This window comes from Onychostruthus taczanowskii, unplaced genomic scaffold, assembly GCF_017590055.1.
Source record: "Onychostruthus taczanowskii isolate IOZ18803 unplaced genomic scaffold, ASM1759005v1 scaffold28, whole genome shotgun sequence".
Taxonomy (NCBI): Eukaryota; Metazoa; Chordata; class Aves; order Passeriformes; family Passeridae; genus Onychostruthus; species Onychostruthus taczanowskii.
This window is the reverse complement of record NW_024500128.1, coordinates 3,666,449-3,686,226: the sequence shown is the minus strand read 5'-3', so window position 1 is coordinate 3,686,226 and position 19,778 is coordinate 3,666,449. Positions and strand designations below refer to the sequence as shown.

General features: G+C 38.8%; 1 protein-coding gene across 1 annotated transcript in view; it reads left to right on the top strand.

The window, feature by feature from the left end:
- CPNE4 (copine 4) overlaps positions 1–19,778 on the top strand; it is a 178,601-nt gene that overhangs the window by 30,960 nt on the left and 127,863 nt on the right. The gene's annotated exons all lie outside the window — the stretch shown is intronic.

Sequence of the window (19,778 nt, the reverse complement as noted above, 5' to 3'; positions counted from 1 at the left end):
AAACTCTGTGAGAATATTAGATTAAAAAGCATAAAAAAATGCTGCTCATGGCACAAGTGACATATGTGGATGAATGTTCCATTCACTCCTTTTCAGTACAATATCAGCCACTTCAGTGTCTTGCATATTCAGCAGGTGTGCTCCTTGACTGATTACTCCTGTACTTGGGAGATTCCTCACTAGTCTAATGAAAATGTAAATGCACATCATCAGCAGTTTAAACTCGCATAGCTCCCCTGCAGCAAGCAGAGGCAGGCCATTTTCCATCAGCTGAGGAGCAGCCTTGGAATATCAGCAAGTTACAGAGTGGGAAGCCTTGTAGTTTCACTGGTGTATGAAGTGCATCCATAATGTAATTACTTTCAACTCCAGGTTCCCCAAATGGCTTCATCTCAGCAAATGGAGAGGATGGTGATCATTCTTTTAAACCTCAGCTGGTAAGATTTATTGGTGAAGTCTTGCTTTTGAGCAGAATGCAACCACCTGACTAATTACTGCAAGTCTTTATTCATAGATCTGCCCGAGAGGGAAATCAGCTGAAGCTTTGCCTAGCTCCATGATTTCTTTTCTCATCCAGTAGCCTACTGGGAGAATTCAAGCTCTTGTCCACTTACTGTCAAAAGTCTTTTCTTCTCTGATAAAATGCATCTTGTGGCTTGAAAAGAAAAATTGTCTTTTAAACTTTCTTGAGAAATAATTTAGAAAGAACAGAGGTGCAATGAGAACTTGACCAAAGGGCTGCCTTTTGAAGCTGGGAGTGGATTGCTAATACCTTTAGATCACTTCAGGCAGAAGCTTTTGCACTCTCAAGCAGTGCTGGCTTGCTCAGGAGCCAGAAACAGCAATCCAGCAGATGGTGTGAGCTCCCTGGTAACCGAGTGTTTTATTCATTCGAATACTCACCTGTTGCCTGTGTCTAATGAAATTTCCTTCTCTGACTGTGTCTGATTCTTAAATGAAACCTTATCTGGCAATCTCTGACACACAAAACGTGCTTTGACTGTAGCAGCAAGAATCACTAAAATACCCAGCACTGCCTGGTGTAGCCTTAGTTGTGTGTTAAAGAAAGCACTTCTTTTTGCAGAATGTTGTGCCCATTCCTTCCATGTTCTGGTAAGGACAGAGGGATGTCTAATAGTTTAGACATGAGTTTAGACATGAAACTGAGTAGTTTCTAAAGGTCATCCAGATTTAATTCTGCTCTGGATACCTTACAAAGGGTCCTTTTGTCTGTCCTTCTCAGAACTTGAAAGGTCCTAAGACTATGTTCACTTTCTGTGCTCTAAAATCTGATTTATTCCTAAAGACCTTCCGTGATGGAAATGCCAGAGCTTCCCCAGGCATGCTATTCTAGCATTGTTTCTCTTAAAGTTCATTTTATTCTACTTTCCATTACAACTAACCTTGGAGGTTTTTGTGCAGTTTCAGCACTTAGATTCTCTGAGCATGAAGAACAGTTTCCTCTTCTTTTTGAAGTAGCTGCTGCTCATGAATTTTTGTCAGTCCTTTCAAGACAGTAAGCCCAGTTTTTTCAGTCTTTCCTCTTGTCTGCCAGAGTTGTGATCAATCTTCACTCTTCTGCCTGTGAGTTTGCTTCAGGTGGTCATTCCTGTTTTGAAAGGCAGTGCAGCAAACTGAGCAGTTGCTCCAGCACCTTTTTGAATTTGAGTGGAAAGACTTTGTGTATCTCATAAGCTCTACCTCTCCTCATACACTGCTGTAAAATTGTTTTAGTCTTCCCAACAGTGTGATGAAACAGTTGTCGTGTACGTTTCTAATCTACAGATTGTCTTCCCTGTAGCCATGTGTTTCCTCACTTGCAGTGATATACCTAATTATTTCTGCAGATGAATAGAACATTATATTGCTCACAAGCAGCACATGCATTTCAGCCTATTCTCCAGTATGCTGAGAAATTCTGAAGTCCTGCTTTCCAATATACTTAAGGTTCCTCACAGCTGAGTCCTATTTAACAAACTATTTTTTGCCATCCTTCATTAAAAGAAATACTCCATTTGTCCCCACTTAGGACATTTCACTGTGGAATATCATTGAATGCATGTGTCTCTCTTTACTTATGATGAGCCAAGTATGTTTTCTTAATAGCCTTTTCCAAACATTTCTAGAGCATCCTAATATTTCCACCTTGTTTTAAAGAGTTGCACATGAAATCAAAGTCAAAATTGTTAATAAAATCGTAGGACAGCTACTGTTTTTCTCTACTCCCCGAAGGCCATTATCTTGTCATAGAAGGAAATTATATTGGTTTGATGGGTCTTCTTCCTGACAAATTCATGCTGTCTGTTACTCGTCTTCTTGGGCTTTTTTTTAGGAATTTCCAAGTAGTTTGATTATTTCTTCTTTTGCAGTTCATGGAATTGATGCTAAGGTATTGGATTTACAGGTTTGTGGCTCCTTCTTTAATTGTTTGCCATTTTTCAGTCTTCTGGTAACTCTGTATCCCAGAGGATTTCCAAGATAAATGCCAGCAGCTCATCCAGCAGCTCTTCAAGAAAAGCCAGACCAAACTGAAAATGTTTGATTTACCAAGGTATTCTTTAATCCTTTTATTTCCTAATTCAAATCTGACATCTCACCATCTATTGCTGATACTGAGTATGAGAGCTAATTGATGTTAAATAAAAGGATGATGCAAAAAAGGCATTCCAATTTCAGCTTTCTGTCATTTTGCTAATTGATATTGCTAAGCAAGGTTCCATTTCCACTGAGTAGCAGACAGATGCTTTTGTTGGCTTTCTTATGTTAAAATACTTACTGACAGTTTCTTGTTATTCCTGATGCTTTGTTAATTGCATCTATGGCCTTATCTTGCCTGGCTTTGAAAAGTATCAGCTCATGATGTACTTTTTACCTGTCCTCAACAGACTGACCTGGTGCTTTTATAACACCTGAGTTAGATGTACAGCATATGCTCAATGCACAGTCAAATCTGTCCTCCAGCTATGTATCCTATCTTACCTCCACCAAGAGGATGATATGTATGTCTGCCATTATTGTGCTTTCTCTGGGGAAATGCCACTCTTTACTACCCTTTTCCTTTGCACCAGCATTCCTAGGGAGCTGTAGTCACAACTCCCTGTGCTGCAACTTGCCTTTCTGAATGTCACTGCTTTTTAATTTGCTGTACCCATCTTCCTAAGCCAAAGATTTTTAACTCTGTTGTAGTCCCTTATGGCTTTGTTTGAGTACAGAAGAAAACACAAAGGTACAAACATCTCTATTTTAGCCAGGCTATACATATTTTGGAGATATGCTGATTCTTTGTGGCTTTCCTCAGCCTACCTTCATCTTTGTGGGTTCAAGGGTAAAAAATCACTGGTTTGAGCATTAAGGTGAGAACCTAAAATCCCACTAGAGGGCCTGTTCATTCAGAGCAGTCAGTGACATCAAGATGTCCCAAACTGTGAAAACCATTGTGATTTACATCCCTATGAGCGCTGTGCATACCACAGAGTAACTGCTGTGAGTTTTGGCTATTTTCCTCTTCACTGACATCAAGCTATTTTTAAAATAAAAGCAAAAATCATTAGTTGTCACCTCAATCTTTTCTCAATTAGAGAAGTTAACTTGTCTGTATCCAAAAACACCACAAGCTTGCTTTGAAATTTTGGGAAATGTGTAACTGTAATAACATAAAAATAGGCTTTGAAATTTCATTTTCTCTTTTGGCAATGTTGGTTGCCATGGAGTTCAAGTAATAGGTTGTGATGTTTAACACTGAATTAATTACTACTTCTCACTCACAGAGAACATCTAATTATACATATTCATGAAGAATGGTGTTTGGCATTCCTGAGAGAGAAAATACCTTTTTTAATACTGTATATACATACTTTTGTAACCAGATGGGGTCTAGTAAAAGCATAATCTTATAGCACTTTTTACCAGTGTTTGTAATTGTTTCCTAGTTTACCAAAATTTAGTTTTAAATATTGTCTTAAAATAATTTCCTTGAAATGTGAATATTTATATTCAATGAGTACAAGCATTTACTTCTAAAGTACCAAAAAGTTTAAATGCACATATAGATTGAATGAAGGCATAGGACAACATGCACATTTTTTTTCAATGTTGAACCCGTTTTCTCCATTTGTAGTTCCATTTATCTTCAAAGAAAAGTCATGTGAATGGCAAGCGCAAGTGGAAGGAATGATGAGAATCCTTGCTGCCTTTATTTCAGCTGATTTGGCTTTTTCAAGTTCTCCATAGAAAGTAATCCAATGCTTAGAGATAGATTTGTTGCACATTTCAGGATGGATGCTCTATTATCTTTGGCTTTTGTGGGTTAACCTGAAAATCATCCTAGACAAATTAAATTGATTATCTGCTTCTATCTGATAAGCATCTGTAAAAGGCTGTGGTGAAAACTGAACAAATAACGTTAGTTAAGTATTACTGATGTTAACAGAACAGAAAGACTGAGGTGTTAAATCACTAGTGTTCTGTTAGCCATCTCTAGTATATTCTGTTTTTTAAGAGTGATCATCTGAGCTGTGCTTTTTTTTTAATGCAAAAAATGTGAAAGTGGAGGTTACACAAGTAACAGTCTTTTTCTTTCTATAAAGCCTCAGTCTTTCACATTCTGACCATTGTGGTTGAAATTAATGAGATCTCTGCTGTCTTTTTTTCTACCTCTAGTGGCAATAGCATGCTTATGGTAGGATTTTTTTTAGACCTTTACTTTTTCACTGATGAAACAAGGTGCAAGGGAAAAGTAATGTGCTGTTGGTGATTTTACATTCTTTGGGCAGTTAAGGTAATTCTGAGTTGGTTTTACTTATGCAGAGAAGGATTAGGTTCCACTGAAATGTTTTAGTATACCAAAACTTGTTTCCTTTTCTGTTTTTCTGGCAAGCAAAAAGCGTTAATAAATAAAGTGGGTTAAAATGTCAAGAATGAAATAGTGATACATGAAAAATTTTGAAGGGTGCTTACATTTATGTGAAAATGTCTCCAAGAATTATTTCAAGAGGATAGAAAATAATAAATGTGTAATAAATAAGACAATTAGTACACTTAAAATACTACAATATTTGTGTGTTTGAAACAGCAAGTGTCAACAGTTGGCAACCAACCATTTTATTTTTCCCCGTGGCTTCCCATAAAAAACCCCAAATAAACAAACAAACAAAAAACCCTCCACAACACAAAAAGATGAGATTGAACTGAGTTTGCTAATCTTATTCTGTTGGCTTCATAAGTTTTATATTGGAATTTCTGATCCCTTGTGTCCTCACTGCCTGTGAAAGTACTTGGGCTTTCAGCTAGCCCAGAGTCTGGATTTGATTGCTTTCTTGAAAATCTGACATTCAAAATAGTTTTCTTCCAGAACTGTTGCACCTTCAGTAGTTTTCAGTGACAATAATGAGCACCATGTTATACTTTGTTCAGTCTTTTTCACACAGACTAAGTTGCTGTCTTGTCTTTGAGTGACAAAGATGAGGCAGAGTCAGAACACCGAGACAGAAACAATGGTTACAACAGAGTACTCCATTATGAAGGTTCAGAGTATGTTTCATCCTCTTGTTGCAAGGAGTGTAGGGGAGATGAAAATTCAGTACTGCTATGCGTGATAGTGAAATTAAGTTTAATGAGAGACTAGTGCAGTTTTAGTTGTAACTCATGAACTCCTGAGAAATACAATCTTCTGTTTTGTTCAGGTAAAGAAGCTATATCCATTTTCCAGAAACCGAGGGAAGACTCTACAATCCCCTACAAGTATGATTATATATCCAAAGCACAACTTTTATAGTCCTTTGTAGCACTAAGCAGCCCCATCACCTCCAAAGATGGCTTGGATTGACACAGGATGTGGTTAAAATAATAAATATAGAATGGGTTTTGACTCTGGTAGTCTTAGGATTTCTCATCACTTGCCATTCCAATCCTTCTTGTCTTGCACTGAATGTATTTCACTGTCTGTCGCTATTGCAGTTTTAAGGCTGTACATCTTTGGTACCTGATGTTCTGGAAAAAGTAAATCTGTCAGCTGTACATTTTTGATCTGGCCATGTTTCTGTGAAAAAAATGTATGCCAAGCTTGCTTCATGAGTCACATTAGGAATTGTAACATAGGAGGCATTTTTCTTCTCTCAGATTTGAAAACTCAGTTCTTTCTGTGTTAGCACTCTAGGAAAAAAGCTGTGTTTCATCTCCTCTTCCCTTTTGAGGTCATGATATGTACAAGCTTCCATGGATTTCCCAGGCCTTCTGCCCTTTCAGTGTTTCAGTATTGTTTTTTGGTGTTAAGTATTAACGCACGCGATTCCATTAAAGCAAATCTCATTTTTTACCTTTTCTTTGAGCCATTCAGAGGAGCTCTGTCCACACTCTCCCTGCTGCTCTTGCACGCACACTCTGCTTTTATGTCCTGGCTCCCACTGTTCAAACTAGTATGGTTCTAAAAAGGAACTTAATGCCTCCTCAGACTCAATAGCTATTGTGTCACAACTGTAACAATTTTTTTTCTCAGTTGCTGGTCCACCATGGTCTAAGCCTCTGAAGTGAATTTGGATGAAAATGGGGTGATTTAAATGGGAAGGTGAGTTGGAAATGTCACTGTCTCCATAGCAATGGAGTTGCCAGCCGTTCATGTGATTATGTACTGCATCCATAACGATGCCTTGGACAGCTCCAATTTTTGTCAGCAAGGGAGCTGATGTTGCAGGTGTGATGTTGGCAGTAGCTGTGTGTGGAGCTGCTCCAGGAGTTGGGTGATATGGCTCCCTGTGGGAGGACATAACATCCTTCCTCTCTCAAAGAGAGTTCCAGGAACTGCCGCCCTTTGGATAGCTTTCAAGGAGTTTATGGCTTTGATAATAATCGGCAACAAAATTTGCGCTTTATCCGCTAAGCTTAATCTGTGTTATTCTTTTGTCTCTATAGATTTAGATTCGTCTGCATATTGATACAAATTTGTCACATTTTGTGTGCCTGCACCAACTTTATGAAGCTCGTTTCAATCACTGAGATGAATATGCACTGTAAAACTACCCTGATCTTATTAATATTTCAAAGTGATGTCAGATTTCAAATTAAATGTCACTTGGCTGTATTAAAAAGAATGGAATCCAGCCAACCTGAAAGTTGTCATTAGTTTCCAAAATGCCTTTAGGAAGACGAATATATGTTAGAAAATAAAAAGTGTAATTAGAAGAGGAGCTCTGAAAAAGAGAGTTGTATTTAATATTTAAACCAATAAGTAGTATAGTAATAACATTTTCTGCCACTGACATACTTTTACTGCATATTAATGAAATTAAAATTACATCACAGTCAGATAATTTCCTTCCTGCTTTGTACACTTAAAAGCAAGAGCAAATCCTGCTGATTAATGCTGGTAAAGGAAAATGTTTGTGTGAAAAGTATTGCAGTAGGGCAAAGTTATGCAACAATGGTGGGTTGTGTTTACCCCCCCCCTATTTTTCTTTTTACATGCTTTTCTCTCCCGTCCTGGTATTAACTCAACTGGAAGTCTTACTACTAATTTAAAGAGACACTGCAGATAAAAACATTCTCTTCCTTAAGGGGATCACATACCTTTGCATGGAGTTTTTACTGTGCAGTGCAATGCCCCCGGCATCATGTACATTTTGGCACAAAACCACAGTTTTTGGGGTAACACAGCCTTTGCTTCTGCCTGGAATTAGGCTTAGAATGACAGTCTTGTTTCAGAGAAGCTTTTTGCTTCTCTCAAAGGGAACGCAGTATGATTAACATTAAAAAGTTATAATTCAGATTGACATTTTCCTCAGATGGGATTTGCCATGAGCCTTGGGCCTAGGAAATCCCAGGTTTCTTTGGAGCTCTGAGCTTGGGTGATAGGTCTCCACTTGGAGGCCTTCACCTCCAAAGTACAGTGGCTGGCCCTATTCTTAGTTTTTAAGGTAATTTCAGGATAGAACTTTTTTAGTTTGCTTTGGGTTTTAGTGATGTCCAGAGTGAAATGAATATGGCAATCTCTAGTGTCAAAACACCATGCTGGACCTTTCCTCAGTCTACTTAGATTGTTCTGTGAAATTCAGAGATATCCCTACTTTAACAACCCTCAGGGTATTCCAGCATTTTGTGAATTGCTTGCCTACTGTTTTCACTGTTCCAAAATATTGCTGTAATCAGCCAGTGAGAGAAACCTTTTTGCCATTTTTGAATTCTCCAAAGGTCTTCTGCTTCTCTCTAGCTCCACTTACCACAAGTGTGATAGTATCTACTCACCAGTTTGTTGCATTCCTAAAAGCATTTCTTTTTGTAAGAGCCATGCCAGATAGACTTAAATGTTACCTTGGAGGAAGTACAGTTTGGGAAGTGGTCCTTCAGTGGGCTTCGGCTTCTTCTGTCATTTTGCTGCTAGCCAACTGTGAGAGCCGGGATAATTTGCTCCTTTTTCCTGTCTTCTAGTACAGAGCTGCCAGTTCTGTTCAACTAGCCTGTAATATGGAGACATACAGGTTTAAAACAGATTGGATTAAGAAGCAAGGTAGCCACCCAAGCCAATGAGCCCCACTGCATCAGAACAACACTACAGATTTCAGATCTGAGCTATTGTACCTGTACACATCTCAGTTTGGGTATCCAATAGGTTGGAGGGTGGAGTGTTGGGTCTGTGTACTGCTCTCATTTTCCAGTGCAAATGAGATTCAGTTTTCAATCCTATTCTCCCTGACAGCTTTTCTAGTTTAGCAGCAGTAGCTTTAATCTGCAGGGAATGACAGGAACTTCAGCATGCACTAGCAGCTCAGACCTGCTCTTGAATCTCTTCTCCATGGTGCTGGTTGTGGCTGCAGGTACAGCTCACTCCATTGCAGTCAAGTCTGAGTCTCATCCTCTCAGAGAGAGAGCTGACCTTCACCCACCTGCCTTGGCTTGTGGAGCTCTCTGGCCTGAAAGGGAGGGGGAAAGGAACTGGAAGGATCCTATAATGTGAAAGTTTGCAGAAATTGGTCCCCTGCACATGCTGCTCTTCTCCGCAGCTTCTCTGACTCTTTGGGCACTTGGAAACTCTTCACTGATACCAAACCTCACCTGGTCATTGCAGGCTTGAACACTTGGTGCTGCAGCCAATGTGTTACAGAAGGACTCCTGACCAAAGCCTGGCATGCAATTCTTTTGATCAAAATAGTCTTTGAAAGTCGAAGATAAGAGGTTTGGCTCTGGAGGCATGCTGTGTTTGCTCATGTAGGGCTGTGAACCCTTCCCCATCCTGTGGATATGTTGTCTTAAGACAAAGTCACAACCATTTTGGCTTGCCTGCTCTTCAAATCACCAGTGATCTGTGGCATGCTACTGTTCAGGGAACATTCACTAAATGTGCTAATACAGTATTTAAATTATTGAGTACTAGAAAGTGCCAGGTCAGAGAGTCTCTGTGACATGAGACAGAAGCTACTCTGAACTGGTTTTATTAGACTTTAATGGAACAGCAGGTGCCACACAGAATAATGCATATAGTCCATTTGCTTGGAAATGTCCAGTTTCAATGTGGAAAGGCTACAATCTCTGCAGCTTCACCTCCCTGCTAGTTTTTGCCTTCAGGTCTGAGAATACGGTATCACCGAGTCTCAGGTCATCCAGCAGGTATTCAGTGCCACTGACAGCTCTAGGAAAAGATGAAATAAATATTTCATCTTCAATTTATTAAAAAGTAATGTAGTTTGTAAAAGGTGCTCAGCCGTGGTGGAGTCAAATCTGTGATTCTAAATTCGACTTTTTTGATTGGTTTGATTTGGATTTTGAGAGGAGAGAAGCTCAGAGAAAACTGTGAGCACCTGTTCTGCACATCTGGCCAAAATTCACACTCCAGAAATATTTTAGAGGTTTTTGTTTGGGATCAGAGATCTTTTTCAGGGTATACATTTTTTGATACATCTCTGCTTTTGCTATCTGTAGTGTTTGATTTATGGAATCTCTGCAAAGACAGCTTTATGAGGTTCTTAGATTAGAGGTTGCTTGAAGGGAAAAAGCATGCAGAGAACTATGAAATTATGAAACTGATTTAACTTCTATCTGAATGAAAATACCTCATGTTTATATAATACATATTTTTAATTATTTAACTCACAGCTATTGTTATAAATAAAACTGGACCTTTTTGTAGCTATGCTTTTGTAAGTGGCCTCTAAATAACATACATACCTAATTGTATTCATTTAGAAGAGAAATCTATTTCAGCTAATCAGCTATATTTAGCAAAATGCTATAATATGCAGTAAATTTTAACTGCTGTTTTTTAAGCTGCACTGATTTCATTTGCACATAACTATAATTTTGTAGGAATTAACTATATTATTACCAGGATGTAACCATATTACCGAACATGTGTCCAACTGCATTGCTGAGGAAACTCGCTAAAAGGCAAATCAGAAGCCTGGTTTAACTGGGGCTTAAGCAGAAGCTGAATTATATTTGTATGGGATTTTAGACTGGTTCCTTTCTTGATTTCAGGTTACAGTCTTAACAAAATCTAAGGAACCAAAAGCTGCAGTTACTTGCTCATTTTTACATCATCTTTAATTCGAGTGTTGGAAGGCTAATGGGAAGTGCATGCTGTGAAAGTCTAGCAGAGAGGTTACACAGCATAAATTTAGCAAGTGAGTTTGCTTTAGGAAAACTGGAAAAGTAAAAAGATAAAGGAATGAATGCATATGAAATCTTTCAGGTAATACCTTTCCAGGCTACCTCAGAAACAATTATTACTAAAGCAAACGAAATAAGATCAATTTAAATTCAAAATGTGACTCGGCTGAACCTTTTATAGCTTGATTTCATTTGTATTCAGTGGTGCTATGAGAGAGAAGATGCTCGATTGTGTCTTCCTGTGTAAGGCATTAATCCAGATTTTCATTATGTAGATTGAATGGGGCTGATTTTTTTTCTCTTTGTTCATCTGGATTTTTTTCCACCATTGAGCAGAATTTCTTCATGACTTATCAGATCATCTTTCCCCTTTTTTTTTTTTTTTTTTTTTTTTTGCTAAATCCAAGTGAAATTCTGAGCTCTTCCTAATTACTCCTGTGGAGCCCATCCTCTACAAGTAAGTCAGTAGAGCTTTAAGAGCACAGCCACTTAGCAGAGATGCAAAGCAGGCCTGCCTAAGGAGTATTTCTGCTGAAGCATGTACACTTTTTCTTCTGGTGTACCAAGATTACAACAGCACTTCCTTGAATACACCTAGAAGGGGCTTTTTCATGTTAAAAGCAGTGTGGTTTTTTCACCGTTGAGTTGGCAAATATTGCAATTTAATTCCTGAGAGCACAGTCTGACCCGAAGAATAATTCATTTTAGAATTAAATCATGTTTTTCCCCTCAATTTCTTTCATAAAGAATTTAAGTGTATATTTAAACTTCCTGAGTATCAGCTGGGCTTGAATATATGCTGTACAGAATCATGACAGACTTAGGAGTGTTCTTGAGACTGAACTTGCTTGGATAAAGTCCTTGCATGCTGCAATCCTATACTGTTTTGTTAATCAGATTATATACTGTGGTATGTGCCTAAGTAGGTTTTCTAATGTATTTGTGGTCTATATCAGTAAATTAAACTGCAGTTTAATTATTGTGGAAGGAAAGTGATAGACTTTGCTCATAAAGAAACAAAGGAATGCAAGTTATGAGATCAGCTAGTGTAGGTGTTCTAAGTATCCGTGTCATTACACTAAAGTTTCTATGAGTAGGGCATGTAAGTAAGAAAGCAGGCAATTTTAAAATGTTTTCATGTTAAATTAGATCATTTACAAAAGAAAGTGTAACCATTTTGCATTTCTTTTCGTGACTGACACTGTTCTGAAGGTTTTCAGCAAGTCTCTCGGTTTGGTGGGAAGCATCTCTTAGGTGCAGGCTTTTGCTCTACCAGCTTTTTTTTGGTGAGAAGTGGAACTCTGCCTTTTTAAAATGGCTTTGTGCAGGTACAGAGGAACTCGGTGGAGAAGAATGTGTGAAGAGAGAACTGTGTTTATGTTTGTGTCTCAGCCAGCTGAGAAATCACTTGAACAGAAGAGGCTGCGAAGCCTCATTTTGTTTTCTATTATGTTTCTTTTAAATTTTTAATCTTCTCTTTATTCTCCTGAGAGAGACCTAAGAAGTCTTGTTGTGAGAACCTGCTTGACTGTGGCAAGTATTTTTTTCTTACCTTTTCCACCTTTTCCACAGTGTGACTGGCTGTCACACTTACTTTCAGCCCAACATCAAGTACCCATGGCTTCCTAGATTTCAAAGGCACAGGTATCCAAAGTGTGAAATCTCCATAAATATGCACACACAATTAGTGTATATACATGCACAAATCTGTGGAGAATTCACAGTTAATTGCCAAGTGTGTCAGTTCTAATATAAACCCGTACACGCACTTCATGCTCATGAAGCATCTGTATACTCAATTAAAAAAAGGAAACAAGAAAAATGAAGTAAGAAATACAATTTAGGCAGGTCATTTATTTTCATGCAGTGGGATTTTGCAATTGGGAGTGGTGAAAAGCACCTTCTTGAATTTTACATCCCCAGCTCTCTGTCCCTCCTCCTTCAATTGCTTCCTTGAATTCACACACTATAAATGCGTTCATGAATTGTCTATTTCATGGCCTTGGATGAAGTAGTGTGTTGTTGTGTTGTTTTCTTTTTTTTTTAAATTTGTCTCTTCGCGTGTGGTTTTGGCTGGCATTGTGCTGTTTCACAGCCAGTTTGCCTGCAGTGGATGCCACATGATGACGGATTTAGCCACCTGCGTAGCACTGCAAGTGATATTGCTGTAACATATGTTTGCTCTTCACCCCCAGCAAAACCATTCAAGGCAAAGCAATGTCAGTAGGGAACAAGCACAGGCCAGATCCATGTAACCTGTGTTTTTCCTGAGTAGCTCTACTATCAAACATCTTCCAGGGGGTAGAGGTAATGTTGCCCCTCAGCTGGCAAAGCTTATGCAAACCCAGAAAATATCCAAAATAACTTACTAGCAAAGAAGAATTTTGTTGGTAGAACTTTATTTGGTGGGACTTGGGATACATCTGTGTTACTTGGAGATCACACCTGATAGGGCAAAATCAGCACAAGGTCAGGGCAAAGACCCATCAACAAAGGATCAGGGGAGGAAGGTCTGAGACAAGAATCAAAATTTCCAGAAAGGTGTGTTTAACTTTTTTCCCAGAAAGGTTTGAGCAGCTCTGTATGTGTCTCAGTCTATGTGCACCATCCTTGTTCCCCTAACAAATTAAACAGCTGTACAGGAATCTGGACCAAGCTGGAAACACCGTCAGCGTTCTGTGGTTGCACTCTGTTGACAGCATTTTAAATGCATCTGGTGGCAAGAAGCAGCATGCATGGGGAAGGCAGTGATAAACCAAGGGGGGAGATGCTGAGTGGTGAAAAAGATGGCTCAAGGTAGCTGAGATTGTTTGCAGTCATGCATTTATGTGAGACTAAAGATAATAAGGTCCAAGTGCACCTGCAGGTAGTAGATGTGCAAAAGGTGTGTGAATAGGATGGGTCTGTGAGACAAGGGAATCCATTCTTGTCAGCTCTGTTGGTGGCTAACACTGTAATAGAGACACTGGAACAGATTTTCAAAGCCAGGGGAAGATTGAAAAGCTCAGCACCATTTGGTTCCCTGATTTCCTGAGTGACCTGGTCCCACCACACCACTACTCTAGGGGTCTGAGAATAGTGCACTGCAGTTTTAGGAAAAGGTTCAAGCAGCTGGAAATACCTCCCAATGAAACTGAGACCAAGCACATTTGATCTTACATAACATCATGGACACTGCTCCAGGTCACACAGGTAGAACTGTAAGGTCACACCTGGCTATAAATGCATTTGAACCTAAGCCAGGAACTGCTTTATCTGCCAAGCCATGGTACCTCTCCTCGCTGACAGAAACATGCACATTATCCTGCCAATAAATTTACCCTGAGAGGAAGAGACCTGTAGGCCACAGCTCTTCCTGGTGACTCCACTGAAGCCTTTTGAGTAAGAGGCTCTGTTCATTTGTAAATGCAGTGACATTTTGAGCTTTTGTTCGGCCAGGAGAAGCTCCCTGGGAGGCTTATGGCTGAATGATTTCTTCCTAGAGAGCAGTAAATGAGGTTAAATCAATTTCATCCTGCAATGGGAGGTGAATGGAAGGAGAAGGAATAACATTTCTCCCTTTAGCTCTCACAGAAAAGCAGTTTTATTTACAAAACCTTTTAATTCTATTTCCCATTTTAGTTTTTCTCAGTCATTCACATTTGCAGAACTGGGAAATCTTTTGTCTTGAAATTTTTCCTCTTGAAGTTTGTAGTAACAAATGTAATGATGATTTAGATAGAACCTAAATACCAAGAATATTTCTTTCTCATTAAACCCCTGTTACTGTTATGGAAAAATCAGCAATCAGTACTTAAAGTTTGGTAACATGCTGATATTTAGTATCTGTTATAACAGTCACATATGTGAGATATATTTGACAGCTGGTGAAAACACTGTGGGAGGCAGGTAGTACCTTTGCTAGATTGGAAGAGTGAGGACAAATACCTCTCTTCCTTTCCCTGACACCCTGCCTTTGACTTCCTGACACTAAAAAGGTTTATATGTATTTCATTTTACCTTGCTGTCCTTTGCATTCAGCTGTGATGGGGTGGGAGGAAAATATTGTGTAGCTGAAGTCTCACTTCAAACATGGATGTGCCCACATGGGTGGTCGTGGTGAACCTGTGATTTCTGTGTGTTTTTCCTCCCTCAGAGTGGGATGAGTAAGATGTGAAGAGTGATGAGAGATGTATAATGGCATGGAAAACAATTAGTGAAAAGTTCTGAGAACCTTGAGAATGCTTGACTTTTCCCCTGCTCTGTGTTTTGGTTGCTTCTTAATTGTTGTTTAAGTAGATGAATATTTCTCTTAATGAATTTGAAAATTCCTGGAAATCTTTCATGGTAGGATGGTAATGCATGTGAACTATGAAGAGCAGTATATGGAACCCTGTTGGCATCTCACGTCCATTTCTCTGAAATGAACAAAGGTGTTGGCTGCTAACCTGCACTCTGTAAGGGCCCTGCAGCAAGGTTTGCCCCTGTAAGAAAGAACATAGTTTCAAATAGAAATGTTAAACAGGATAAAAAAAAATTGAGTATGGTTTGATTCAGTGTTACTAGAAGCTTTCTTCTCTGAAATGCTCAAATCCTTTGTAAATAGGACTAAAGTATTTCTAAAAGCATATATATAATATATGGAGATATATTTTTAAGATGTATAAAAATTCCACCTCTCAGTTATCATTTGATAAGTACAGACTAGAAAATATCAGTACTTTCACTAACTTCCTAGCCCAATAACCATGTAATCCTGAGTAATACTGAGGCTGTCCTCATTTTTCTTAAAAGAGTCTTGCTTTCCTTATTCTATTTTCTCAAAGCTTCCTGAAAAATGAGAAGTTTTATTTGTATTTGTCCTTGTTCACCAAGAACCATCGACAGGAAAATTTCTTAGAGGAATAATGTTTGAGATCCGGAGGAAGGAAAGGTATCTGAGGACAGATTCCCTCAAAGGATCTCTGTAGTTCTAATGTTTCTTTCTTAGTATTTCACAATGTCTTTACTTATATTTTAAGATTCTGGAGGCAAAATTCTCCATGCGCAGCATGATGGCTCCCTTGCAGAGGAATGAGAAGCTGACAGAAGCTACACCACAGATTTCCTTGAGTATAGCTTATCCATAAGTGTTTTATAATCCTAGAGCAATTCTCGCTTTTGTTTTTATTACTCCATCCGAAATTAAACACCCCGTTTAATACTGGTGCTGTCCCTTGATGCCCATGGTGTTCATATCTGTATTTAGGTCCAGTTCTTTCTCTACTGATGATACATATCAGAATAAATCATTATGGCTAAATGACTTCTGTAAATATTTTTTTTCATCTTCCTTGAAGAATAATGAAAGCAATGAGCAATATTTTATGTGGACTTTTATTTTACTTTATATTGAAAAAATTTATATTTTATTTTATATGGAATTTTATTTTATTTTATGGTTGAAATGGACTTTAATATTGTATGCTTAATACATGCATGATGGGGCTTATTTTCCTCTTATCCCTGTGAGACAAGACATGACACTTAAAGCAGAAAATAACCTAAACACAGGACTGAACAGAAAGGTCCCTGTTATTGCAATGTCAACACAGAGACAGATATTTAAAAAGTAAAACAAATTGGATGGTCTTGGGTTTATTGCAAGTGAGCTAGATATCCAGTAAAGACTGTGGAGTGTTTATGCTTACTACCACTTCTCTAGGACAGTCATCATCTGCTCTTGAACATTTTATGGAGAAGTGATGTGGTTTTGTTCTTGCAATGCCTCTCTTCCCCTCCTATAAATCTTTCCTATTACATGGACACTTCCTGAAGTACATGAGTATCAAGGAAATAGGATGCTCAAACCGTAAACAAAAAATGGGAAAAAAATTCAGTGTTTAGATAGGATGTTAGTGAACAGTGTGTATAATTAGCAAGTGTTATATTGGATGGCTAATACCACTTCTGTTAGCAGTTGTTCAGGAAAACAGATTTCAGAACAGATTCACACTGAAGAAAGCAGATTTCAGAGCACATTCTACATATGTGAAAATCTAGACACACATCTAAATAAGTTTCCATGTGCATATGGATTTACAACAGCTCTCCTGCCTCTCCTGACTTCTTTTTCCTGTTACCTCTTTGGGAGAAGTAGGGGCTGTGGTGTGTGCTCAGCACAGGCCTGCAGCTGAGAGCTGTGGTGTGAACATAACATCAATGCACACCATTTCGGCTCTGGGCTACCCAAAGCCCCCCAGACCAGTCAGGATACGATAAGATTTTCTCAGATTCTGCTTTTTTTTTCCCAAGGAGAGTTAGCTATGTTTGGAAGCCACAGCGTTCTGCCAATAACAGATCCTACAAAAAGTGACCAGTGTCTGACCAAAGATAGGCTTGTTCAACTGCTTGTCTCCTACAGTGGCCTATGCAGGGGCAAACATTTATTAATCTTTTTTTTTTTTTTTAATGGCTTCTCAGCATCTGTTCCTTAGAAACTTGTAGTCCCCATAATGTAAAGGCTGGATTTCTTGAGGAGAACTGGCTTTTGGCTACCCAACTTCCTCCTCAGATAAAGGAGCCCAGGTCTTTGTGGCATCCATCACAGGCTGCCCAAGAATCCAGTTCTCTGTTGCACATGAAACTCTTCTATTAGTTGTGTGGGGTTGAATTTTGGGGGAGCGGGTGGGGATAGTAGTATTTGCACACAGTTTGGAAGTGGTATGAATTAAAAATGTGTTAAGTTGTAAATAGAGGTGTTGACAATACATTTGGCAATAACAGATGTACTTGACAGAAGGTGTGGGTAGCTGTTTAGTGCTCAGGAGGAGAGTGTTCAGCCCCCCAGCTCTTCAGGAGTTTTATGAAATAGTGTCAAAACCAGTCCAGGTTTGAAAAGCACCTTCCTGACTTCATCCAGGAGGATGTACATGCAGAAGAGTGTTTGCTGGATTGAGTACTCCATCACTGAGCCACCCCTGTTACAATGCACATCTGCTGAGAACGGGACAGTGCTGTGCGACGCTGGTGGTTTGGTTTGCTGTTTGTCACAGGATGCACCTAAAGCCATGTTCAACCAGTCTATTCTTGTAACTGATGAGTGCAATGTCAGAGACATCATCTTGCTGCTTATTGGCCACTTCTGCTAGCGCTTCTGAGAGCCTCCCAACCATATGTGCACTCCTGCACACATTGCTTAAATTTTCCATATGCCACCTGACAAGCTTTCCAAGGCACTTTATACCACCTTGAAATAACTCCCACTTCTCTTAACGAAATGTGTCATCTGGGAATGTTTTGCCCTTCAGAATATTTCACAAAGGCTTCAGACCTTCTCATGAGATGAGCAGTGCCTTTTCTGAAAGATTTGGATTTTCAGGTTTCTGTAGTATACAGTGAGTAGTCTGCCACAATCACAAGCCAACAATATCTTCCAGTCTTTTTGGCCCCTTTGATCTTCTGGCACTTTTTCCATGCTATATTTCCAGCATTGTTGTCTCTGTTGGTAACTACTGAAGCAAAAAATCTCTCAGAAGGGACTATGTGGTACTTAACTTGGGCACTGTATTGTTTTATTTTTTTGTTGTTGTTGTGACTCTAGGAAGTCTATCTCAGCAGGCAACATTGATGTGGTCCTTTCCATCTGATTCTCAAGCCTCTGGACGGTTCACCATGGTTCACTTATGTGATATTGTAGCCAGAGAAATTGGTATTTAATCACCATTTCAACTTAATTTTGAAATTTGTGCACAGTACAGACCCTGTGCAATTTTCCCTAGTGGATCCAGGGCTTCATCCAAACATCACCAGCACAACTTTAGATCTCAGTTTTTAACCCAGGAACATCTCAGAACTGAGTAGCATGACAAAAACACCCACTTCAGAAACTTGCTGATATTTCTAAATATGTTGGTTCTTTTTCCTTTCTTCTTTCATTCTGTGATTGCTCTTATAGCTGAGGAAAACTGCAATGTACACTTTCATTTGGAGCTCTTTCCATAAGTTACCTTCTAAAAAATAACCTGACCCCAACCTTTCATTTTCTGTGACTAGCCATTTACACAGCTGTGCCACGTTGTGATATATTGAGAGATTGAGTGTACAGTGTTGTGGGTTTGTATTGCAGGGGTGAAAAATCCAACATCATGTTCTAAAGAATTTGTAATTAAGTGAGGTTTTTTGACTTTGTCTAACAGTAATTCCATGCCACATTGCAATTAAAAAATCAATACAACTAAAAATGCAAGTCTTCCCTACAGAATATAAGCAAATGAAATCAGTGCCCCTTTTCATTAAGGTGATTGTCAAGATTAAGACAGATGCTGGAAGATCTTCTGCCTGGTGACAATTCCATAGAGGGTATTACAGTGGTTTTAGAATACAGGTGAGAGATTTTTAAAGGTTAAAAATTAGATTAAAATTCTTGTTGCCTCCATATGGTGTAGGAGCAGATGTCAAGAACCGTAACTTTCTACTGCTGACAAAATCTTTTGTGGTTTATTGGTGGATTTTTTTCTTTGTATAAGCGAGTATGTTTATGGAAGTCCTTCAAAAAAATGCCAAAAAAGGCAGACCTGCTACGTGCAGAGATGCAGAGAGTACCTAGGTCTTTTTGAGTTTCTCTGCTTCACAGACCTTGCTAGTTGGAGTGCTGAAGCCAGGGTCCACACACCCTGCCTCGCTTCAGTACTTTTCAGCCTAAATGATGTCTGAATGTAAGCAACAGCAAAGCTTTTCTGCTAGAATGAACAGTGCTCAGACGTTAAGGAAAATACTTCTGCCATTTTTGTGGAGCTTTACTAAACGAGGCCAAATTATAGCTGTAGCAAGCAAAAATAAGCTTGATTTAAACTATTGAAATAATTGCTGGGTTTTTATCATTTCAGAAAGGGTTTAAAAATTCTACCCAGAAATAGTTAATTAAACAGGACTCTTATGATATTTAAACAGCAGTATTGTAACTGTTAGAAAAGAAGACTTTTAAGAGTTACATTGCTACATAATTAAAGTATTATGAAGTGCTCCAATTCACAAAGCGCTTAGGTGCTTCATTACCTTTTTGCAGTCTGCTCATCCATTAAAATAGGAGAACTCTGAGACTGCATGAAAGGGGACACATAAATGCATTTTTGAATCAGGGTTAAACTAGCAGCACTACCTACTATTCCATGGAAATTTAGTTTCTGACAAGCCTTGGAAAGTCTGGAGGATTTCATATATGTGCT